The sequence below is a fragment of the Uloborus diversus genome, chromosome 5 (genome assembly GCF_026930045.1).
Source record: "Uloborus diversus isolate 005 chromosome 5, Udiv.v.3.1, whole genome shotgun sequence".
NCBI classification, from domain to species: Eukaryota; Metazoa; Arthropoda; class Arachnida; order Araneae; family Uloboridae; genus Uloborus; species Uloborus diversus.
The window spans coordinates 95,695,798-95,723,107 of record NC_072735.1 but is presented as its reverse complement, the minus strand read 5'-3'; the positions used below and the strand labels follow the sequence as shown (position 1 = coordinate 95,723,107).

Sequence of the window (27,310 nt, the reverse complement as noted above, 5' to 3'; positions counted from 1 at the left end):
CACGCGCATACATACACGCACGTACAAACAAACACACACACACATACACGCACACATACAGACACCTACACATACACACACAACTACTCACACACTCATGCCTGCACACAGACACAAGCACATATGCCTACACAGACACATACACATTCCCCCCCTACCACAAACACTCATACACACAACTACCCACACACTCATACCCGCACGCAGGCACAAACACACACGCCTACATACACACACACTCGTGTTGCGAAAAACATAATTTGGATTCCAGATGTCAAAATTCAAATTAATTTTTATTATTATTATTTTTTTTAACACTAATAGGTAAAAACCTCCAAGGACCGGTTAAAATTTTTTCGCGAACCTGTGCCGGTCTGGTGGTTCATAATCCCTACTCCTAAAATTTCATGCATTGTACGTTTCACAGACACAGGTATTCTTCAGTTTTTACTCCTTTCGTTTTTGACATTTTTTCAGTTCCAGTTTAATTATTTCTTAATTCTCAAGATGCATTTTTAATTTTAACTTAGCGATGGAAATCAGAAAGAAAAATTTTCGAACACAAACATTAAACATTTATTAAATAGAAACTGCCACGATTTTCGTCGATTGCTTTGTTAAATCACTTTTGTAAAACAATAAATATTTATTTTTCGGTTTTTTTCGTTTTATTTCTTTCTCCTTTCCCGATGCTTTCACGTTTTGACTTTATGATAAAAGTGATTATATTGAAGGCAAAAGAAAAATTAATTAGGTTGAAAAACCACAATGAGTTGCAACACTTACCTGATCCTGAGAAATTAAAATTTTGAACTCATCTTACCGATAGTAATAATTTTTATTGCGACTATAAATTACTGTTTTTGTCATGGTGTTTTACAAATTCTAGAAAGTTAGTTAAAAAACTTCCAAACGAAAAAATAAAAAAACTACTTTAATGGAATTAGGAGAGCACAAAATAAACAATGCAGTTCAAAAGGAGAGGACTGCAGTGTGCGTGAATTAAGTAGAAATGTACTCGAGAAGCTGTAATATAATTCATATTAAGTTCATAAAAATGAAATAAATGGCATAAAACGTTATTTATCTTTTCTCTTATGGTTGTTTTAATGTATAGAAAAATAGGTAACGAACATGAAAACAGAAAAACTTCATGTTTAAGTACAAAAGTTATTGGAAATAAAATATAAAACACCACTAGAGTTTTTGTTTCTGATTAAGCTTTATGCGAACAATCCGGTCATGCAATTTTTGCAAATTACTATTAACAGTTGTTAATCCCATCTTTACCACAACGTAAGAGTTTGATGAAATGTTTTTATTTATTTTGCATTAAAGCTTAAAAAATCACATTTTTTTTCATTAATTTACTTTAGACACATAAAAAATTGAATTTTTACTATGTAATTGACATAAGTTTATCAATTAATACAGTTATCTATACTTGTAGAAAATAAAGACATTTTTATAAGTTAAAAATAAAACTTTAAGTGCATTTGCTTCAAAAGGAGTGCTCAATACTGAATTTTTAATGCATTTTTTAATGCACTTTCATTTATTTTTACGAACAAAGTGAAAGCGAGAAGGAAATGAGATTGAACGAATTTACAATGCTAGTGGCAAGAAAATGTAGGGGAATGTGAGACGAAGTGAAATGGTTAAGATCACTTACTTTTTTCAAAATGAACAAATTGGAAATTTGTTTTGAAAATTACTGTACATTACGAAAGAACACTATATTTTGTAATAAAACTTGCACTGAAACATTATTTTTAATTTTTGACAGTAAATTTGTACCTTTAAAAAAAGGTGGAAACTTTTATTTTTTTACGGGGCAAAGTGAAAAATTAAATATTTTTTTGGTGAAATATTTTTATTCGATTGTTAAATATACTTTTGATAGAATAAGTGAGTAAGTAAAAGAATGAATGAAGAAATGAAAATAAAATGAAACAATAAACGAATAAATAAGTATATAAATAAGTGAATACATGAGAAAAATTAAATGTTTGCATAAAATAGCGAATGTGTGAAGAAGAAAATAAGTGAATGAATGAACAAATATATAAGAGGATTTTTAAATGAAAGAATTTGAATGTAACAATTATTTTTTTAATACGTAAATGATTTTATAAAATATTGAATAAGAAAATGAAATGGACTATATTTCACTTTTCCCCGTATGCACTTGACCCGTACGACGTATTTGAAATACAAATAAGCTTAATATTAAGCAAATAAATACTGCACCGTATATTAGTAGGTCTCAACTAATATTTAAAGTATTAAAAACAATAACTTTATCATTTAATAATAACAAAAATAATTTGACTTACAGCAAAATATTACAATGTGAGTATCAAGTTTTGAAAATTGCTTGTATTATCATATTGTTTGATCTTTAGAGGTAATTTTTTCTTGACTGGAATAGACTACATGTGTTACTACATAGTCAAATTATCACCAGGCAGGTGGCGCTAAAAGCAGAGTAAATATTTGAACATTTTACTTTGCCCTGCTATTTCACTTTGCAATGCTATTTCACTTTGCCCCATGATCCCCTACTTAAATAACCAAGGAATATCATTTTAAGTTTTGCTCCAAGGTTTTTATGTCCCTCTCCTGGTCTAGAAAAGAGTTCAATTATTACGGGTAAAAAGAGGGAATTTCGAATCTGATGTATAGCAACACTTTCTTTTTATCCCCATTTCGTTGGATTCCTTGAGTATTTTTCAGTTTTGATTTGTCTGTTGGTCTTAGAATGGTTTTGTAGTTCAAAACTGAGGTATGTAACATTTTTGCTGTCACTCTTAAACAATATTTCCTAAAAAAAGGTTTTTCTTAGTTATATCCGTTGAAAGTATTTTAAATAACAGATAGGAATAAAGATATATCAATTTTCAACATTAAATATAATTCTGGGTCTTGATAAAAAAAAAAGTCCGTGTAAGTAAAAAGTCATCCCCGTGGCACATTAAAATGCCAACTCTCCAGGCATTTTCTGAATCACCGCATCATAGAGTCATCTGGTTATAGTGAGTTACTTTTCTTTAGCCTATAAAGACTCAGTATACATTCAAAAAAATTAAATCAACTTAAAAAGAATGTGATTAGAAAATGTCAGATTTTTGGAGAATCACCCAAATGTTAGTTTTGAAATAAGAACCAACTATTCTCGTAGTTTGTTAAAAGTTGATAAAAGCTTACTTTAGAGATTGCTTATTTTCAACCGCTATCCCAACATAGTTGATTTTTTTTTAATCATAATTCTGCATTGAAGTGTGTTTTGATATCATGCAAAGCAAAATGCTAAGTAACTATATTTAATTGTTTAAGGCACAAAAAAGAATTGAATATAAATTCAGTTATCTAGGAACATGATCTATGTTTAGCCTTGATATGCATAGATATAACTGAAAGGCTCGGGGCAAGAAAATATGCCACCTGATGTGATTTTTTCAACAGGCAAATTTTGACCTTATAAGAAATATTTGTAGAATTTTTCAAAAGGTCTTATGCATTCTATATTTTGCAATACTAAAACCAGATATTTTTCTCCAAATGACATAATCCATTTTCGTGTTAATTTAAGTTTTAGTTATGAGAAACAAAAATTTTGATCGAAAAGTCACTCCTTGTGGCTTGTCACATTTTTGCTCCGAACCCTTCAATTAAGCAAATACTATATGGTACGGTGCTGTCAAGAGTATAAAAAAGTAAGGAACTTGGCGGAAACGTTTGATTAGATGCTTAGAACAACTCACAATGTATCAAAAAAAAAAAAAAAACTTTACACGCAACTGGTCTAAACAATGAAGTAAGTAATACTGTTTGTTCTAAAAGAAGAAGCAAAAATTAATGAAAACATTAAATGCATTTGTAAATGACGTTTTGCATTATTTTGCATTCGATAAAATGTTGCTCTACAAGTGACGATTAACTGCATTATTACACGACGGATCAAAATGTAAGATGCTTATTTTTTAAAAAAGAAAACTTATCAAGAAGATAATACATAAAAAAAACTGTATTTATGCAAATAACAAATGAAAAATATTCATACCTCCTCTCAGTAAGCACAAGTCGAAGAAGAATATCCAAATCGATGAATTTGACGCAACAAACACAGATGTCAATACAAGGAAACGGAAGATATTAAATATAATGTACCATCTATTAAACTAGAGAGTAATTAGTGCTTAACCATGCAGGAGTACGGACATTAATTAATCTTAACCAAATGCTCGAAACATCATTACCTTCAGCGCACGTGGAAATGAGCAGCGATGAACAGAATCACTTCAGACACACTGAACTAAAACAAAACGAAGGCGGCATTTAACACACAAATTGAGATCCGAATAATTACCATTCAACGCATCTAGGGTGACCGTGTAAATATGGAACAAAAAACATTAAAAAATTCTCACGCGTGGAAATTCATTAGAAAAAAACAATCGAGTCGCATCTTCGACCTCTTTTCCTCAATCCCGTCGTTTAGCATAAATTTTTGCGAAACCCGTCAGCATCTTCGCCGGTGTATATATTATTAAGGATTCTTCACCAACACAAGACGCGTGGTTCGATTCGAACCAAAGGCTGCTATAGCAGAACCCGACTCGTCCGACATTTTGGTTCCCAACAAAAACGCGTGATTGGCAAACGAAGCTCCAGATGTCTTGCTTGCAGAGCGCTTTGAACTTAAATTTTTGGGAGGGTGGAAATCTTAGATTTGTCGAATGGAACTCTAAATTTTGTCGAATAGAACTCCTAATTTCGCCAAATGATGAGAGTTTTGCCTAATTGTCAGATAAAATTTGCCGAATAAGGAATATTTTGGGAGGTCATAATGACCTCCCATGGGGTGCCCCTAGTTGCTTGATTGATGTTTGGTGGTTTTTGTCTATAAAAGGAGAAGATTTCATCGCTTCAGATTTAAAACAAGTGAAACCAAAATGTAATTGTGGTAGAAATTTTTTTCCCGAATAGGTATTATTAAATTTAAGAACTCCGTTAGCTACCTAAATTTACTCAAAAGTGGCGTTTTACTGAACATCTCAACAGTTTTTTTTTTTTTTTTACGTAGCAAACAAGATCGGATCCAAAGCAGGATTCGAAATAAGTGGTCGTTTGTGGTATGTTGTAACTAAAAGTTTTAGTTTGGTGACCCTGACTAAACATCCAGTCGTTGGTTTTAGCGCCAAACGTTTTACAAAATAATTAATTTTATGATCGTAAGTATATATATTTCGTGTTTTTTGTTTCATCATTTCGTACTAGCTTCACACAGAAAACTTTGATTTAGCTACCTAAATTATTCTAAAATTACGCCAAAGCAGAAATTTTGGCAAACTGGATCAAAAGAAGCCGGGTGACAATGTTGCCTAAGTTATACAGCCTAACTTCGAACTCTCTCGGAACCAAAATGGAGGATACTTCGGCCTTCATGTAAACCGGCTCTAATTCGAACAAAGACAAGTAATTCAACCTACGGGCGCAAAATAACGCTTTCGGAACACTAACCTAATTTCCCTGAAGTCGCTATCGCTCGCCGAGGAAGCCGACAGCCTCTGGCTGCGCTTGGAAGGAGACTGCTGAGATGTTCGAGAGATCCAGTTTTCTTTTCTCTAGCTGCCCCAAAAACTTGAGACACCGAAAGAGTTGGGACGCCGAGGGATGTTCCAGATCAGATGTTTATTCCAATTGGTGGATAAGGGATTCTTGTCGCGTAACCTGTTCACGATTAGTGCTGGCTCACTAATGGGATCGGGTTCCTGCAATTAATAGAAAGGGTGAAAAGGAGAATAGCCGACGGTGGTTTTGTTGTGAGCGTTTTCACGGTCGACTGCGTTTGTAAACAAACACAACTATAGGATTACGCGTTAATATACATAGTTTGGCTAAGACAAGAGGAGTTTCGATGGCGGATGGATTAAACGATTCTATTAGTTAAAATAGGGATATGGGAAACTCGTTCGAGATTGAAAAATCCAGTTGATATAAATGCGGAGTTTAAATAAATAAATAAATAAATATTATATATATACAGATAAACCCCTCTAATGCGAAAACTTACGGGACAATTTTTTTTTTTGTCCACAATAGAGGGGTGTCCGTATTTGAGGGGTGTACGTTAGGAGGGGTTTTACCGTATATACTTTTCAAGGGCTTTCTAGGATCTTATGAAATATTTTCAATAACAAGCATAAAAATACTACTTTTTTATTAATTGTATATTTTATGTGAAGTTTATGCCACGTGTAGAGTCAAAGTTGTATCTTCTCATTATCTATTGTTACTTACACCATGAATATTTTGTAGTGATTTTCTTTCAAAACATACAAATTAATTTTTTCCTAATTCAGTTACAGCCCAAGAACGACCACTTATTATTTAATACTTTAAATTCTCAAATTTACGTACCTCCCTAAGACCGTATAGAAGTTTTAAGTATTTTTCAGAGCGCGTAGTTGGGAAAACGACATTCAATCAAGCAAACTTGATTTCTTCCAACGCGAAAGCATTTTTAAAAAGTTGTGGTGTTAGTTAGGTCTCTACAAAAGCAAAGCAGGCATTCGATAACTTGTTGCGCAAAACCTTTTTACATAAATGTTACTTTTCGGGAGTTTAAAATGCTGAATTATTAATTGATGCAACACGACAGCAAGTGTTTTAATTTGTAGTAGGGTAAAAGCAACTGCATATGCGTTGTAACTTTTGCTCTTTTTTCCTTTTTGAAAAATTAGGAAAATATTTCATTACGTAGGTTGGCTCGTATACTAGGACATCACAAAACTAAAACTAGAAAATAACTATTTTCACCTTATAAATCAATTATTTATAATTTAAACAAATGACATTCTTTGTTCGATTACTAGTGCAGTCTTATATGAGCCACAATTGGAGGCATTTTTGGCACCGAACCCACACACTTCACCCCTTCTGATCATGTCTACTAATACTAAAGCTGAAAGTCTGCTCTTTGTCTGGATCTCTGTCTGGATTTCTGTCTGAATCTCTGTGACGCACATAGCATCGAGACCGTTCGGCCGATTTTTATGAAATTTGGCACAGAATTAGTTTGTAGCATGGGGGTGTGCACCTCGAAGCGATTTTTTGAGAATTCGATTTTGTTCTTTTTCTATTCCAATTTAAAGAACATTTTACCGAGCAAACTATGATAACGTGGAACTTAGGTGAGCAAATGAACATGGCAAATAGGCGAGAAATTCATTATCCATTATTTGTAAATATACAGGATAACGAAATGACCTTTTAATTTTCTACTACGGGCAGAGCCGTGCGGGTACCGCGTTAGTATGAAAATAACCCCCTCGAGCAATCACGCATACAGCACCATTTTCATTTCTTCAGCCCTCTTTTTCTGTAGAAAAAGAAACTTGCTTCGCTTCATATTACGTATTTCCCACTCGATATTGCGCACTACTCCAAATTGCGTTTCTCCGGCCTGATTTTCATTCATAATCACTTGCACTAATTATGCTTGAAATTGAATAAGTTCTGAAAAAGCACAAGTCTTTTAATTTGTAGTTAATTTTACTGATAGCGAATGTGTTATTTACTTTTTGCACTGCGGACTTGCTTTTTTTTTTCATGGCTACCAAAAAGTGTAAAAGCGGCTACTGTTTTTTTTTTTTTTGATTTGGTAACCAGAGGCTACTATTTAAAATTCCTAGTCCAGAGCTTTACGCTCAAATCACTGCTTCTAGTCATAACATCACCAACTTTTAAGGCAATTAGTTACGTCACTTTCCGTAGATGTAGGATGCATGCACACGAAAAAACAAAGATACCCCAAATGAGCAAGGCCACAGAGAGCCAAGGCGGGCCCCTTGTCAGTTATGTCGCCAGGCCCCTCCCGCCCCCCAAAAGAAGAAAAGAAGAATAAGAAAAGGAAAGGGGGAAAAGGGGGGAGAAAAATCATAACTGTTTTCTAGAAAACAATTAACTCTATTTTGAGGGGAGTCAGCACCCTAAATACCTTTAAAAATTCGATTTTTTGATTTTTATATATTTTGAAACTTTATTTCAATACCTTTTCAATGATACAAACTTCTTGATCGTGCTCATATTAGAAGCAAGTTAAAATAAGCTTTGAAAAAATTTAAACATATTTTGATGAGTTATGATTTTCCCCTTTAAATTGCAATATCTTGAAATGATATTTTTGAAACTAAATGTTCCTTTTTCTCAAAAACTAAATTGTGTTAAGCTTTGAAATTTTTACTACCTATTGAATTCATTTAATTGCATATACTAAAGTAAAATTTTTCTCTTATTCCAAAAATATTTTTTATAGAGGTGATTTCGTGTTGCAAAATTGCATTTTTTAAAAAAAATACTGTGACTTACACATTACAATTTTTTTTTAAACTAAGCTTTCTTTCTGTAAAACTTTACTTCAGTATAGAGAAAAGAGCTTAAGGTACAGAAAAAATTCCATAATTGTATCTTTAATAGATTTCCAGAAAAAGGTACCTGTGCAAATCAACATTGACGGTATAGGGGGTACCGGCTCCCCGTGCCACAACAGTAAATAACAAAAGTAAATTTACTTAATCTGTACGTTTTATCTTATTCGGAGCTGCCCCCCCCCTCCCTTTTCATTCTTCCTGTCTTTCTTTTTTCTTTCCTTTCTTCTTTTTTTTTGGGAGGGGGGTCAGCGTTGCCCCCCCCCGCCCCTAAAGCCCGGATCTCTAGTTTCCGATTAGGCTGACATGGCCTCTCGTCGGGCCTGCAAATGAGGAGGTACCTCTCATAGGGGTGACTCTACCTTATACAACAGTAGTTTGAATTTAATGCGGTACTTCAGGACATCAAAGTTTACTCGTTACAGCAATCTAGGAAAGAAATGAATTTTTGTTTCGCCGAAGAATTTACAAAATGCAACTTAAATAATATCATTAACCAGAAATCTGAAAGTCAATTTTGGGAAAAACCCATTGAAGTAGAAAATTAGACCGTATGAAAAATTCCCATACCTCATTAACCTTAAACGTAAAGGAAAACAAGGAAAAAACCTGCAACAGGAAAGAGGATGTTCCTACACATATCATTTTCTCGCATGTAATGCTCGATTATTTACACCTTTTACACTACAATTTGGCCTTGAAGGTCGTTTCAAGGTTAGTTTTTCAACCTGTTTCTTGGAGGCATAAAATAACCAATGCAGTAAATTATTGTTACGATCAAAAGAAAGTGAGCGGCAGGGTAAAAAAAAAACGTATGTTCCATAATATTGTTTAGAAAATCACTTAAGTTCTCCAAACCACTGAAGACGGTAAAGAGGACACAGGTCTTTAGTGCTTTTTTGTGTTTTTACCTTTTTTTTAGTGTTTGCGCCGATGGTTTCAAATGTTGTGTATAATGTTTTTTTTTTTTTTCAATCTTTTATGCTTTATGTGTACATACATTCTCTCTCTCTATCTTTTTCTCTCCTCTAATTCTCTCACTATGTATACTCTAATAGACTTAATTCCGGACACTTTTCAATTTTTTAAAGATTTCATCACTTAACATTTTATAATGAATTATTAGATTTATTTATTCTAACTAAATCATTTATTTATAACTTCTTTAATATGATAACGTCTTCATTAAATGTGAATTTTTCCTTTATTTTATTTTTTAATGTAAACTATAAATAAAAATCATTTTCAAATGAATTTTGATTTATTTGATTTTATACCTCGTAACCTCGTAAAATTGAAGCTGTAGTAAAAAGTAATGATTTTTCTACAAAATATTGACTTAATAGTTGATTTAATATTGATTTAGCCCTGTGAAATTGTATTACGTTATTGTAACATTTTCCATTGTTTAATATATATATGTGTGTGTGTATTATTCACATGAAATGAATACAGTTATGTTAATAACATAAAGTTATAAATAAATGATTTAAGTGACATAAATAAATCTTATAATTCATTATACAACGTTAAGTGACAAATTTTTTAAAAAACTGAAAAGTGTCCAGAATTAAGTTCACTAGTGTCTATGGGTGTATACAAATCCTGTTCACTAAATCATCTGGGCGACTAAAAATACGACTTTGGAAACTAGCTCTTTCAGAAGCCATATTTACACCGAATTTTCTTATAAAACTTCAGAAATAGTTTGTGTGGCGTAAAACTTTTTTATTTGAGACAAATTTTACTTTTGAGTCTCTGTTTACAACATTTTGAAGTATTTCAAGAATCCTTATTTTTTTATATTTAAGATATTATATATTTAAGATACCGTAAATTCCTTAAAATGGAAATAATAAGAAATCCATTTTGAAATTTATTGCACACGAAGACAAAATTTTTGTACTATTTAATAACAAATTTGTATATAAATGTTAAAATTAATTCTTGACAGTAGATTTACACCTTCGAATAGTACTAGAAAACTCATTTTGCCTCAAATATTTCGCAAAATAATAATTAAAACATTTATCTAATGAACTACTTTTTATTTGGTTATTATTTTTGTTTCTTCAAACGAATAAATAAATAAACAAATGAAACAATAAACAAATAAATAAATGAAAGAATAAAATTTTGAATACATGAGAAAATAAATGATTTCATATGCGAATTAAAAATGAATAAATGTAAATGAATTAATGAATGAATACGTAAATGACTTAATAAATGAATGAATAACTTTATGAAATATTTCATTTCGCTTCTTCCGCACGCACTTTACAAATTGTAATAAACATTTGAAACAGAAGCGAGCCCAACAATAAATAAACAAATACTGCACTAAACATCAATATATCTCAATAATTAACATAACTAATAAAATTTTAACAACTTAAATCAGAACTTTATAATTTTAAGATAACAAAAAATATTTTTGTTGTACCACAAAATATTACTGCACTATTATCAAATTATCTACCTTGATCGTTAGAGGTATCTATTTCTTGACTGGAATCAACAGCATGTTTAATTATATAGTTGAAATAGTTCCAGATAGATGGCGATGGAAAATGCCGTAAAACATTTTACCATCTCATTTTTCCTTGCCCTTTCATTTCGCCCCACCTTCTTCCACTGTTATAAAAAAACCATTTTTCTCATTTGATCCGTTTCGGATTTACTTCCGGTTGTTTTTGAAAACCCCACATTTAGCTTTACAAAACCAAAATGATCCATTTTTTGAATTATCCTGCATAAAACGGCAGGCCTATAAACGGGCAAAGAAATAGCCCCCAGCAGTTCCAACCGGAATATTTTACGCAAAACAAAAGCCCCGGGTAATTACACGCATCGACGAGTTCTACCTCGCTCAATCGGCTATGGCTTTAACGAAAAATATTATCTGGAGGAAAGTAATTAGTATAAGATTACATTGAAATTAAAAGATAATTGAGACTGAGCTCTCTGAATGGGACGGAAATTAAAAGCCTCTTGCTCGGATGAACTTGAAGAAGTTATTTGCAGTTAGTAAAGTAAACTAAATAGCAAACAAACTAAAACAGATGCTGTCATGTAAGAGTTCTCCACTGCACTGTTTGGTAATGTGATATTTTTGACACAAATCCGTGTTCATGGAAATAATTTAAATTTAGACTCCAAACATTTTTTTTCCTGTAAACCACGTTGATTACGTTAGCATTGTTCAGCGGAATGAATAAAATAAAGTACGTTTAAATGCGTAGAAATGAATAAATACCTTTTTGAAAAGAAGTAATTACAAGAAACAAAGTAATCAATACACAAATAATGCAAGAAAATGTGGACACCTAAACAGGGGTTTCTTGAAACACCGAAACACGTGTCAGAAACTTTTTGCATTATTTGTGCATTAATTACGCTGTTTTTTACGGTTATGTAAATATGTACATAAAATCTTTTCAAAAGCTAAAAATATAATGATTTATCATTGAAATGAGGTATAACTGGAGAACTTTTAAATAGAGCGGTTTAGTGACAAATAATACCTTTTTAATGACTTGAATATCTAGAAAAAATAATTTTCACCACAAGTTGTAAGTGTGGGGATAATTAAATTCGGTATATTAGAATAACTCAAGTTGAAATTGCCCTGTATTTGGCTAACACTGGCCTGTGATGATAAACAGTAGTATCTGCAAATTTTTCGTTTTTCACTTTGTTTTTTTATTTTCCATTTTTGTCATCTATTTTACTTAAGCTGAATTCTACAAATTTCCCTATTTGGCTTCCGCTGAAAAAGAAGTTCGAAAAGAATGGCAAATTCCAACATTTTACCAGTGTTCGTGGAGAATCAAAAATTCGTTTCTCCAAATATCTCAAAAACTCATTTTTGTAGATATTTAGATTATGTTTCCAGCGTATACCGTTTTGGTGTTTTTATTTCTTATCAATCTTCAATGATGGGAATTAATAATACGGAAACTTTATATTTATATGAAGTTTCGCTATTAATTTCATATAAATAGGCATTTTCCTTCAAAAAAAACGTGATTTTACGCAAATAAATTCCAGTTTTTTAATATAAAATATGCTTGAGTTAAGCCTTGAAAGAAAGCTGACGATCTGTAACCATAACGACGAAAATTAGTCTCTAAATAATATTAAAAATAATGCGCTAGACTTATTCTCGTCATCATGCTAATCCAAGAAACATTTATCCAGAACAAGCCATCGGCAAATGAAATATAATGACCAACCCAAGCGTATTCAATGGTTAGTAGCTTGGTTATCCACATGCTGTTATCAACAATTCGAAAACAGAATCAACCTTCCACTAAAACACCGAAATTCAGCTTTCTTACATATTCAAAGCTTATCCTAAACTATTATTGGCTTCTCAACTTAAGACTAGGAACATATTCATATTCAGTATAACTTCCATTTGATCGAAGTAGGGATTGCAATACCAAAAATGCAATACCGGTATTCGGTATTTTAAAAATATAATACCGAAATACCGGTATTAATACCGGTATTTGAAATTCGTCAAAAAATGCTTGAAAACATTGTTTCGTTGCCACGTTTTACAATTTTGGACGAAAATGTCTTTTTTTTTCATTTTTTATATAAAAAATATTGTAAACAAATATAAAATGAAGGAATAAATATAATAATAATAATAATAAAACATCAAAAATAGTAAAAACACATAATGCATCAATTGAATTGCTTCCAAGGCTGGAACTCATTATAGTGATCTACTTTCCTACAGTTGAAATAGGGTAGACCAGGGTACTTTTACGCGGATTTTTTTCAATGAATTTTCTAAATTTTATGTTGTAACTTGGGAAATTTTAGACATTGATTACGGTTTTATGAAGCAGTTAATGGAGTCAAAATTGGTATATTTCGGTTGTAGCTCAGTTTGTATTTTTAACCGTTAAAAAAATTATTTTTGAGACGAAGTCCTTGCGTAAACGTACTTCGGATGCGGGGCACGTTTACGCATACTATTTATTTTGACACCTAACGTGGTTCTGTTAATGTTTTAAACATAATGTCTTACCATCTTTAAAATAAAGCAAATTTATTACAGACTGAATAGTGTGTAAAGTAAAAACTGAACGGGCATGAATACAGCACTACATGATTGTAAGCTTTTAGATACGAATTTGTAACTCAATTAAAAATGAAATAGTGATTTTTAAAACTAAATAGCCTGAAAATACTAAAAAGCTTTAAGACAGTTCGGAGCGAAAAAAGCGTCAGGGCACGCTTAGAAGTAAGACACTAAAAACGTGCGTAAAGGTGCTCAGACGTCAACGCGTAAACTTGCCCCGAAGTTTGATTTATTTTTAACGTGCAAAAAAATTTAATAACATTTCTGTTCACACAAGTACAATTCTCAAAAAAAAAAAAAAAAAAAAAAAAAAAAAAAGGATAAAATTTTGCAAATTTCTATATATTTGTTCGTTCTTAGCTAAGCGTTATTTATTCACAATAAGCTTCAAAACTAAAATTTACTCGACTTGGTGGAAAACAGGTAGAAATTGTTCTTTCTGCATGCTAGACCAAAGCTCGACAGATGCTCAAAATGAGGATATTTGCTATGGAGCAGCATTATGATTCATTGAGCTTTACTGTTAATGAGCATTACTGTACACTCTACGTTACACTCTATGAGCATTACCGTTATGACTGTTGGATCTCCATTTAGAATTCGTTTTGAAAAAAGGACCCTGCGTAAATGTGCTCCGGTCTACCCTACTCTTTCTGAATTCACGCAGGTCTGTAGTACTGTTAATAATGAAGGATACACCTCCTCTGTCTAGAAGTCTTTCATCTTCAAACTATTCTGTCTCTTCTGTATTATTTTTGGATAAACCTTTTTGTGTGTGGGTGTGTTTCTTATGTATTGCGTTTATTATTATTATTATTTTAATTTTTAGATAGTTATTTCTTTTCGAAAGACAATACTTTTCCAACATAAAAATCATTTTCTCTTGAGCAGGAGAGGTTTGTGTTTGCTTTCTATTAGCCCTTTGGTTTGAAATTTAAGATAATTTCGAACCAAAGGGCTAACTAAATTTGACCTTGTTAGTCTATTTTATTCATTTTCGATTTCCTTTCAAACTCTTTACAATTCTAACTACGCAAACATCTGAAAATATGTTTCAGTTAAATATGCTTTACTTCCATGCAAATTTTCAATGCACTCTATAATCTCTAAATATTATCTTGCCAAGAATAAAGCCAAATAGCGAGACATGACAACAAATTACCATTTGTTATGCAAACAATAAAATAAAAAGTTTTTGCCAAAATGTAGTACAGTTGAGACAAATAATTTAAAAAGAAATCATATAGTATTGCTGCAAATGAGGCGTAGAGAAGCAAAGGGATGTAAGTAGACATTTTCAAGTTTTGACTAAATTGCATTTAAAACTGCGGTCCTAGGTAGCTTTCGTTGAAAAGTTTTTCTAAATCATGCTGTATAACAGCACCTACCAGGGCTACTAGCAAAAAACTAGTACCCAAGCACTATCCCTTTGCCCCAAGACAGAGGAGAGGTTCATCAACCATTTGTACTGGTTATTTTCAAATTTTTAATTTTGGCATTTACATCCCTTTGCCTCAATTGATGGTGGGGATAAAATGTTCATAGGTAAAGTGCATTTAAAATTACACTCGAAATTAACTTAGTTTAAAGGGTGCCTCAAATAACATGAAATTATAGAATTTTCGCGAAAAAACATTTTTTCATCTTTTTTCAAGTTTAAAAACAAATTTCTAGCAGATTTGGATTTTGTATGACCTTATTTCCAGTCACAAGAGTTATTTTATTCAAATTCATTATTCTTGTGACTTTATATAGCTTTCCGCTTTTGATCTGGTTCTTTTTCAGGCGGTGCAGCTTTTTCGGCAAGACGACGCTCGCGATTCATGAATTTTTGTAATCATTTCTACAACAATCTTCCAAAAGCTTCTCTGTTAGTTTTTAGCCAGGTTATTTTTGTAAGAAGCCATAAATTTATGAGTGTATTTTAAATTAATTAGAAATATAATTTAGTTTGCGTTTAATTAACTTTGTTAGAATGCAGTGTTTTCTACAACATGGCATTTATTTACTTTTGTTGAGTGAATGTGAGAAAACACTTATGAAATTTAATGTATTATTAATATTACAAAATAAAACCATATATTTTTAAGTGATTAAATATATATAAACTTAATTTGTAACTCTATTTTTATGAAATGTTTATCGTTTATTTATTTCTAACTAAATATAACATTATCTTTTAACATTAATTTTCACTTTGAGCGGTAACTATTTTTACAAAATTTTAATCGCTTTTTTTTTCTAACCAAGTACAACATTGTCTTTTTCACTAATTTTCAGTTAAGAGAGGTTTGTGCTGCTGGTAACTTTCGCCTGACTATTGTGACGATCAAACTAGGCTTGTAACATAGCACCAACGTCTGCCGGTAGCTGTTCACGCAAGTTAAGAAAAGATTTTTCTATCGATGTTCTCGATTACACGACTTTATTTTCCAATCAAATTGTTGGAGTGAAAATACCATCAAATAGGCAAATTTTAAGCTTTTTTTTCTTTTTTTACAATGACAAAAAAGCAAGAAGTGCAGCATTATTGCTTTAAGAATTTCTGTTTTCTGGCAAAAATTCACGAATTCCTACTAGAAGAATGGACACTGAATTGACAAATTAGCCTAACTCTATGATGCATGAAACAATTACAGAATTTTTGTTCAAGAATTTCAGGTTAAAAAACGGAGGAGAAAAGACCTTTTTGAGGAGAGAGACCTGAAATTATGGATCATTTCTCTGACATCGCAAGCTTTGAAAGAGATCAAAAATGAAAAGGATAGGTAATTCTGAATTCTAAAAAAAAGGACGCCCGGACTCCATGGTTGGTGCCGACAAAAAACTAGCACAAAAAGAGGAGGGAAAAAAAGGAAATAAAAAAAGGAGTTGTTCGAAAGAAAAGTACATATGAAGAAATGGAATAACAATATGTCTCATCAACAACTTATGATTTAGTTTCTAGTTTCAAACAACCCAAGCAACGATGGTTTTGACAACTGTGACAGAGAACCAGGACAAAATGTGACAAAAAAAAAAAACATCTGGTAACGATGGAAATACTTGATGATATACTCTCAACCATGCTCGGATTACTTGAACAACAACTTTCTGTTCAGAAACAACAGCGTGATGATCATCTAGATTTGTTAGAATTAGCTATAATGCTCTTACCGGGATTCTAAAGAATGAGATATCATTTCGTAAGCCAGGAACTATGAAGTCATGCTAGGTGGATGTCAAAGGCTCTTTATGAGTTTAAGATTTAAGTACTTTAGGGTCAGTTTCCGTTATCTTAAAGGGAGAGGAACTCTTTAAGAACATTATGTATTTTTCTTGTGCTCGAGTCTACGTTCGAGCCTGCTTTCTCTCCCCGGAAGCTGTCCAAGTTCCCTATCCGGATTTTCTATTCATGCGTCAACTGATCAATTATCATGACATTGATTCAGAAACCAGTAAAGTTACTCACAAAATATTTTCGAACCATAGCTTAAATTTGGCTCACGAAACTATGACTCTTTCCTTATCAGATGATAATATCTAACCACCGCTAAGAGAATTATGACTCAAATTATGCTATATAGAAGCTGATAAATATTTTGTAATACCTGTCACAAAATATTTCTTTACCCGATTTTCTATCAGTTCCGATTTCCTTAACAAAGGCTTCAACTTGGAAGGTTAAATTTGGATATTACAAGAGGAATGGAAAAACTTGACAAAATAATTTTTGTGAATGATGCTGCAGAAAGAGGTGTAAAATTAATTCAGGAACGCGATAATATTCTCACAGAAGATGAAAGCGAGGGGGAAAAAATGTTTCACACATCGGTGCTGAAGACTAAAAACTGCCCTACTGATACTAAATAGTCACTTATAAAAAAAAATAATGTTCAACATTAGTTTATTCTACTATGTTTTGGTTCTATAGAAATTATTAGTCCTAATAAAATGTATTTATTCTCTAGAAATTGTTGCGACGTTAAAGAAAAATGCATTTTTTAAAAAAAATTTACTAGATTTCTAGGACTGACTGAACTTCAAGGCATTTGAGGCAGCCCTAGAAATTGCCCGATTGAAGGGAAATTTTGCATAGGCAGTTCTTTTGTCCATTGGAACAAGATAAGATGGTGGGAACAACGAAATTTCAACTTCCGAAAATTCCTTATAGCTAATGCCCACCCTACTGCATACTTACATGCGTACACACACACCTTTGAGTTTCAATAGGGTCTTAGTCATACCCGCCTTCGTACAAAATATAAAGATGAAGTATGGGCAGGAAATTTTTATTGCAAATATATTTGCCAAACGCTGGATTCGCAAATGCATTCACATCCAGCCAATATTTATATGATCGTAATTTTCAAACTATAGACCTTTCAACACGACCATCAAATATTAAACCTCCGGATATTAAACCATGAAAAACTATAAACCATTTTCATAAAAATGGATGAAAAACTAACGTACAGGAACCTTAAAATGCATTTGCCGTTCTTTTAATGTGAATTTAATGTATAAAACATAACATGAGAATACTCTTTACAAATGTTAAGTAAGGAAATAATATTTCAAAGAGCATTCTAATATTGAATTTACCATTGACATTTCGAGGAACAAAATGTTTTATGAAATAGATGCGTGAATATCCCATAACGCTATTTCAAATAAAATTATTTAGAAAAAGCAAACTGCAAACCATAAAACGCTGCGAAATTTAAGAATGTGTTTTAAAATTTCGTTTAAAAGTTTTGCTTCAGCCCTTAAATACATTTGTAGTTTATTGTAGAATAATTCACAGAACTTCTGAGAGCAAAATTGTTATTATTTGTTTTCTTTTCATACTAAAAATTATGAAAATGAGAAAAAAAGAGAACATTTTCGATTTTCACTGAGGTTCTTTCTGTGTTAATAATAAAAAATAAAGAGGAGTGTTCATGAGTATTTAATAATTATATAAATGCAATAGAAAAGGCAAATATAAACGCAGCTGAAGATGTCAGAGGGAGAATCCTACTACTAAGTTCACTTTCTTCGTTTTATCCCTAGCACAGAAAATTAGTTTCTTTCAGTCACACACAATCAATAAATAAAAAACTAACTTTAATTTCTGAAAGAAAATTAGCAACTTTTCATGTATAGTGAAACATGTGTAAGTTGACCACTTGCAATGTAGTACTTTGGTGGTCAGTTGACAGTTGGTCAGCCTGTACACACAGTGAGTTGAAAGATATGATATAGGACTAATTCTGTACCTAACAAAAATAGTCAAATTATCCCCTTCAGACCTGGTGTCCGGTATACTGGACATGAACAGCTGCTAATCATTCAATAATTAACTAAATTACTTGACGTTTTAGTTGACTTTTTACATTTTGCTTATTATTATCTATGCAAGAAGTTTTTATTTTGGAATTGGCAACACTAACAAATAGGGATTGGGAGAAGTTGGGACTGACTAATTTTTCCAACCACGGATTCTCGTCACAAAGGCGAGGTTTTTTTTTTTTTTCATTTTTAATATATATATAACTTGTTATTGATAAACTCAAATGCTTATTATTACGGTTTATCATTGTTTGGAGAAAATTTTACAATGAAGCTTGTATGATGTTTCGACGCTTTTTTATGTTCATTTCGAAAACGTATTTCCGGTACACTGGATAGATCATAACTTTTAATTTCTCGCCAACAAACTTGAAATTTTGTTTATATGATACTCTTGCTATAGTACACGATGTATCATGTAAAAGCATTTTTGTTTCAGTATTTTATAATTCCGACGGAAGGGTTAAATAGCTGCTCAACTTGCAAGGATGTTCAACTTTTACAGGTTTTACTATGACCGTATATGAATTAAAATCCAAAAAAAAAAAGAAGAGGAAAGCAAGTTTAGTAGTAGTTTAATAGCTCTTTTACAAATGGCATTTTCAGGTTGAAAAATAGATATGGTTTCGATTTTTATCGGGATCGTCAAAAACGGATTTCGATTTTTTGTTTTAACCGTGAGAAAGATGCCGTCTGGGAGGCATTCCTATATTTGCATCTCGATTGAGAAAAATCCCGAAAACCTCCTCTGTTTGGTTGAGTGTAAGAACGACGTGTCCCACAACAAACACTGGATCCGCTGTTTTCTCAAAACGTGCGTTATCACTCGATGCGTAAACGTGCGTTATCACGCCGCTCGATATGTGAAAATCGTGCGTTATCACATATCAAACGCAAATTTCGGTGCACAACAATCAAATCATAAAACCTGGAGTATTTTTTCATGCAATGCTTAATTTCTAGAAAAAAAAATTATGCTGCTGCAGTCTTCGTGTAATTTATTTTGATATCTAAATAGTCTTTATTCAGACTAGTACAGTGCTGGCCAAATTATTAGACTAAGACTGCTTTAAAAGCAAATTCTTTATTGATTACATAACTATAGACACACTAACGAACAGTAAAATAATTCTCTAATATTTAGTATGCAGTCCCTTGTTCTTGATGAGCATTTTAAGTCTTTTGGCATACTTTTCACAAGGTTTACACCATTTCTTAACACTTCTTTAAAAATGAGGTAAAAAATTCTTTATAGTCACTATTATATATACTCACATACACATACTCACTAGTTACCTAAAACTAACTAAAAATATAACAGAACACGCTTAATAAAAAGAACTAGTGAACTGTTTAAGCTGATAGAGGTTATGTTCCTGATAGGTAGATAAACAAAGAACACAAACAAAGCAGACAGTGCTGCCACCTGCAAACATTCAATTATGTTAAAATAACGTAATAATCAGTGTACAGTATGTACTGTACTTTAACAGTAAAGTAAATTGTATTTTAGTACAAATAGTGTCCAAAAAAGACAAAAAAAATAACTTTTTAGTCTAATAATTTGGCCAGCAACTGTAGGTAGAAGTTCTGTATAAGGTTTTTTTTTTTTTTTTAATTTTGGTGATGGGTAGTGCGGAAAAAGTGCCATTAGCGGAGCAAAGTGCACGTGAAAAGTTTGAAATTATTTGCACAATTTCATGATCTGCCGCAATTGCGTTAAAGTTTCGACTAAATATTTTTTTTAATATTTTTTTTTTTTAAGTTCTTAGCAAAATTAGTAAAAAAGGGTATTTTTCTATTTTACATGATGGACAGTGCGCAGGAGCATGCGCAAAGGGGAGGGGAGAAGGGACACCAGTTGGCCTGGGCCCGGGCCTGAAGGGGGCCCGAGGGTTTTAAAATGAGGGGTGATATATAGAGACGAAGGGGTACAAAACGGAGGGGGCTTGTAAAAGTTTTTGTGACGTGCCCCAAAACTTCTGTGCACGCTTTTGATAGTGCGGAAAAGATAAGATAAATTTAAATCTAATTAATTAGGTTTAAAGTTATTTTTATTTAATTGTGAACAATTATACAATATTTTTGAAGTTTTTCTTCAATTTATAACCAATATAGATGGACTATTACTATTGAAATATAAGTGGCTCAGTTAAAAAAGAGAAATGGGGGGGGGGTTAAAGATACCTAGAATTACTTTTATTTTAACGCAGATCTTCCGAATCATATAAGTTCATAATGAAATGCTCACAGATTTCTATGCTTACTTTAATTACAGAATTAAATTCCCAATTCTCAACTATTTCGCAGAGTTTGAGCCAACAATATTACGTTCATTGGACGCATTATACCTCTTTCGAGGAAGCAAGTTATTTATTAATTTCTCGAAGAGTCGCAGAAGGGCCACTTTTCTGACTCGAAAATTCTGCTGTTCACCAAATTCAGTTTGGAGTTAATTTGAGAAGAGTACCGAGGATAAGAGGCCATGTCTTGAGTGTTCATAATTATCGGAGGATAATTATCGCCAAGTTTTAGGGACTTCAACTCCAAGAAATTAACGACATTGCACATGTTAATTTCATAGATAATAATTACTGAAGAAGAAAATTACTCAAAGATTAAACATTGCGACGTGAGGGAAACTTAACATGATTTTGCGTAAAAGACTATACTGTGATGTGCCCATTCTAAAATATTAAATTACACGCGCTGAATTAGAATTTGAAAATTTTGCATTTGTTCGAACTACAGTTGGACTTGGTTAATACGAAATGTCAAAAATCCACAAATATATTCGTATTAACCGTTATTCGTAACAACCAAGATTGAGTGATACTGTGTAAAAACGAAGAAATGCTTAAACCTATATATTTAGAAAATGTTACTACTAATATACACACACACAGTTATCTATTAGTATATTCAGAAAAAAAAATATCCCTAATTTCTTATAAAAGAATGTTTTTGGAAAATATTGAAAAAAGAAAGATGATAATCGGCAATCACAGAATAGGTTGCAATCCACAATGGAAGATGAACAGTTTTATTTCCGAGTCAATTGAAATGTTCTCGGGTAAGCAAATGCAGGGACTTTATTTTCTATGCAAAATATTTAATGTTTTCTTTTCGATACACAATGGGACTTCTACTACTACAGAAATTTTTGTTCGTCATTGCCGAGACTTTCAATTTACTGCACGTTTTATGCATGAAAATTTTAAGGCAATTAGATAGCAAACCAAACTTAACGTGGAAAATGTTCGTTTTAGCCGTGATTTCGTATTAAACGTGATCGTATTAAGAGAGCTCAACTGTAATTCGCTTAGTGTCTTTCTGCTAGCCAAATAATTAAAGCCAACAAGCAACATGGAAATACGCAAAGTTAAAAATCTTTTTCAAGTGTTTGGCAATGAAAGAAGAAAGCAACTAATAATGTTTGAGCAATAATGCGCTCAAAAAAAAAAAAAAAAGCTTTGTTTTCTTCAAGGTAGTTCTCGTTGTAAAATACACCCAAAACTTTTTATTCGGTGGATATGGACCGCATAAAAAAATTGCATACAAAAAGTTGTTCGAAACTTCACGAGTAGATGAGTAGATTTAAAAAGTTATTTTCGCAACACAGTTTAAAAATAATTTTTTATGCGGTAGAAGGGACCGCATAAAAAAATTCTTACATACAAAATAACCCAAAAAACTTACAAAATTGTAATATTTAAAGAAATCAAAATAAAACAAGTAATGATAATTTTGCCGAATACTCGGACAAAATTTTCCGAAAAAGGAAATTTTTGGGAGGTCACAGTAACTTCCCATAGGGGTGTCTATGTCGTCACTTGAAGATACTACCTCATAATCGTTTTAAAAATAATTTCGTCAATTGAATCCCAATCTGATTGAAATTTTAATAAACCGCACAAAAAAAAAAAAAAAAAAAATCGCATGAAAACAGATTTGGATGTATTAATGTTACATTTTTCCACTCAACTAATTCAAAATTCGCAAAAAATTGCAATTGTTGTTTTTAACCGTCACCTGGGGGGAAACTGGGCTTCAAAATTCTCTATGCCATTGACACCTGCGCCTTCATAGTGGAACCAAGAGAACTAGTGGATGAGAGGTCACGAGAGATCCCTGTGACCGCTCAAAGTTCTCCTTATTCGGCAAATTTGGAAGCAATAATGCAATATTGACGTTCTTTGTCCATTTTTAAAATTATTTTTCAATGATGCTTAATGTTCGTTCTCATTAGATGTTATGCATGTATGACATGTGTGCATGTTCGAAGTTTATCATTCGTTACATTTGGAATTATTTGGCAAATTAGGAGTTTTTCCCATCCCAAAAAATTTAAGTCGGAGCGTCCCTGGGTGGAACATGAAAGACTAGATACTATATCATGGGATTGCACTGTCTGAACAAAACGCTAAGGCCACTTACAGAGCTCTAATGAAAAAGAGAGAAAAAGTCAATCTTTTTTATGTTTTAGTTGTACAATTAATAAATTTATTTCTTAAAGAATAAAACAAAGACATTAGTGTTTAGTGTTTTGATAAGAAACATGCTTAAATCAACTATATATGAAAACCTCCTCTTACTTTTATTTAACATTATATATACATACATATAAAAGCATTGCTTCGTTGCACTTAGGAGTGGCTTAGCACGGCTGTTATAAATGCGTAACGATCCATGAAATAAATAAATATGAGGAAAGTTGTAAACACAAGCAGTAGACTGCGTGAACGTTCAAAAAATAAATGAAGTCTCAGTCCTCGGATTACTGAGTCCAAGAACTACTCGTAGCTTCACGTGTGTTTAAATCTCTTAATTTTAGAAAATGAATTTTTTAAATATTAATGCACACGCGTGAGATTTTATTTTTTGAAGCATGTTCAGTGAAGAAAAATATGAATATGCCAAGTTATTTTGTGTTGGTTTCTTGCCAAAATTAGACTTGATAAAACGCAGGGTCGCAACATGAGTTCTCCCCTAGATCTGAGTTTCAGAGAACGTAATTAGTTTTCGTCGTAAAAAAAACATTTTAGAAGGCTATACATTCTATGAAAATGAATTTAGATGTCCTGAATGTTACATGAATTAAAGGAAATCACCAGCAAACCTATTGATAAATTCAAATGCTTCCTGCAAAAGCAAGGGAGAAAACCCAATGCAGCTGAAGTCATTTTAAGATACACTTTACACTCGATTTTTTGTTGTTATATTGCTTTTAAGGAATTTATTTTAGTTTTTGCAATTCAAATAAATTGTCACGTTGCGTTGCTTGCGAAAGGTAACACTTGGGGAGGGCAAAAAATGCTTAGAGATTTCAAGATGTTAAAAAATCAAGCATGAGCATTAGAAGGTAAAGGTAGCTTACCGTATTATTTAATTATTTATTTATTGACTCACAAATTTTCAATTACAAACACTAAATTTGATAACTCTCTGTAGGCTATTTTATTCATATTATTTATCAATTCTTGGTATGCTTTTATAACCTTTAGATAAGTTGGTGACTTTAAACATTGTCAGCTCTTGTAGTGGAATACATATAGTTGCCAATACTTGCTGCGGTACATAATTCCAGCCTCCCATAAACATTGTCATTCTAATGTTTAGCATTGAAAATAAAGTTTCCTAAACAAAGAATTCCAGAAAATCTAGCTTAAAAATCACGAAACAATGGCAACAAATAGTCCTTTATTCGTTGTTCAAAAGATGTGAAGTAAATTTGGGGTACTAGGATTAAGAAACACTAGCAAATGTTTTGAAAATAAAGAGTGAGTATTAAAAAAGATTTCCAACAGAATGATGTATGGAACTAGGAAGAAAAGAAACCAGAAAGCAAAAACTTCACGTTGAAAGTGTTTAAAAAACCTTCTCCAAACATATCACATTAACTTCCACCTGACTCACCATGTACTTACACACAGTCAATATAATTTAGGAAAAATATAAATTTTAAATATTTCTAGTAGATTCATTAAAGTTAACGGCGAAAAGGTGTTAATAGGTCATGCTTCGTTAACTGAAAAAATAAATAAATAAATAAATAAATGTGATTTCAAATGGGTGTAAACAAACAAGGAAACTCGGTTTTCAAATAGAATTCTTAAAATAGTTCTTTGCTTGTTTTTATAGAAATTAAAAATGATGAATTTGTTTCCACATGCAAGCAAGTTCGGAAAAACAATATAGAGTACTTTTAAGTTGCAAAGTAACGGAAAATTTGCTTGTAAACTTTTAGTTTTGTCTGTACTAGTAGGGGAGAGTGTTGTGGGCGCTTTTCATATTTTAATTTTTAATGTCAATTATTTGAATCAAGTTCAAAATCTAAAAGTCACATTTCAATTCCCCAACATATTTCTATGTGATATATTTTTAAAAATTCGGACAATTTGAAAATAAAATATTGACAGCTATTTAAAGTAAGAGCTCCAAGCTGTCCCAAGATGTACCTTGGGACACATCCTGTTGTACTATGGGAAAGTTTTCATGATTCAGAAAACAGCCATATACTTGAACCAATTTTGCACCAAGTGACAATTTTTTTTTCATGGTAATGAATTAAATCACGAATAATGAATAAGGGATTATGAATCATGAATTATTATATAACATTAAATGTGTTTAAAAGACTACAAAGGATTAGAACATTGTTCCATGTTCTCAAACATATCTTAGTTATTAAGAACCATGCTTATGTTGTACCTTGGAATGTGTCCTATGGTGTTGGACACGTGTTTGGCTGTCCCAAGGTACAATCATCAAGTGTTTTTAAAAAAACCAAAATGGTGGCCAATCTAAATGCACTATCTTTATTTTCTCATAAGCAAAATACTTCAAGTACTTTTCTTTTATTACAAAATAAAACTCAGTTGATTATTTTCACAAACATAGAAAATGAAATAAAAATGAAAAAATATATATATTTAGCAGTCATTAAATGTTCTTTCTCTCACCAAATGATCAATTTAAGTCTTTTGATGCTGATGGTTACAATGGCACCATTTAGAGGTGAAGGTCACTATTCCGAGATTTAAAAAAACATGCCTGCTAAAAATAGATTCTTAGAAATTAGCAGTGTCTCAAGGTGCAACACTCTCTCCTAATGGCATTTGAAAGTCAACTATAAATTATGTGTAAAAAAAATCCTTTTCTAATAGGTGGTTGTTGTACAGAAAAGTGGAGGGCCAAAGGAGGTACAAGAGGAGGAGAGGTTAGGAGGGCGGCGCATACAAACATTTTCTTCAGAAAATTGTTGTAGTTAAAATACAATAATATGTATTATTGTATTTTAAATGCATTATTGGCTAGATGAACTTTTCTAAAAGATATTCGTGACACGGAATGAAAAATTAGGACAGATGGTCCCCTTACAGTCCTCCTTCCCATTTAAAGTTTCATTTTAGTCTTTATGAATCCTTTACAAACGTAAATCGATCAACACTATTATTTTTCGATTGATCGTGAATTTTGAGCTTAGAAAAGTGGAGGGGCAAGGCCCCTTTACTTTTGGAAATGAGGGAGCAATCCTTGCGTCTCCGTACGAGCCACCTATGAATTCGCTTTTATCCCCCGTTCACATTTTATTTTTTCACAAAAATAGTCCCTGTTATCCAGAGTGCTGCACCAATAGTTTTGAAGAACAATGTTCTACTGTAAAAGATTTGACTCCTTGTTTTACAAGAAATTCACACCAATGAAATAAAAACAAGTAAAGGCAAAATTTTCACTAAAACGTGAGTTTCTTCATAGTTCATAGAAAATTCGAATTATTTAATGGACTGTGGTATAGATCACACAAATTATCTCAAAAATGCACCCACAAAAGTCAAGAAACAATTCGCACTGCACTTGGAATGAATAAAAACACAACAAAATTGAATTGGAACGCAAGAAAAGAATATATTCAGCTGTTCCCACAACTCATTTAAAGAAATTATAGAGTTAAAAAAAAGTAGCATTTTCCATGTCCTTTAAAGAATAATTTCACGGAGTTAACACAGTAATAAAATTCACATAAATAGATTTAAAGCGGAAATAGAAACTACGTCATCCCCCCCCCCTTTTCCTTTCTGTTCTCGCTACTTCAAACATCATATTTATTGCAAATATCATTTATAACTGACTAAGTTCCCTCCAAAATGAAACTAAAATAAATTCTGTACACTAATCTTCGAGAAAGCTCGGCATCTAGTGTAAAGGTTAAACACATGTTTAGACGCATGCCAATTAGAAAAGCTTTCATTCAAGAAAGAGTCTTGATACAATAATGAATTGTTAACTTATAGCACTGGTTTTGGCAAAGCTCACAATGTCATTAAGCAAAAAAGGAATCATTATTACAAAAGCTGAAGAACACGGAAAATGGTTCTTAAGAAACTTGAAAATGATTAAAGGATTGTAGAACTTTTCCTTCTCATTTAGAGTAAAAAGAATAATAATAAAAAAAGAAAGCTCT

At 32.0% G+C, this 27,310-nt stretch overlaps 1 protein-coding gene across 4 annotated transcripts in view; it reads right to left on the bottom strand.

The window, feature by feature from the left end:
• The window catches only part of LOC129222882 (uncharacterized), a 260,010-nt gene that overhangs the window by 114,979 nt on the left and 117,721 nt on the right, over positions 1-27,310 (bottom strand). Inside the window, exon 1 of one of the 4 annotated variants that reach the window (XM_054857444.1) lies at positions 5,524-5,634. The exons of 2 other annotated variants lie outside the window; for them this stretch is intronic. The gene's annotated coding sequence lies outside the window, so the exon portion shown is untranslated. Of the gene's footprint in view, positions 1-5,523; positions 5,635-27,310 lie in introns of those variants that run through there. One more of the 4 variants, XM_054857447.1, reaches the window with a different exon arrangement.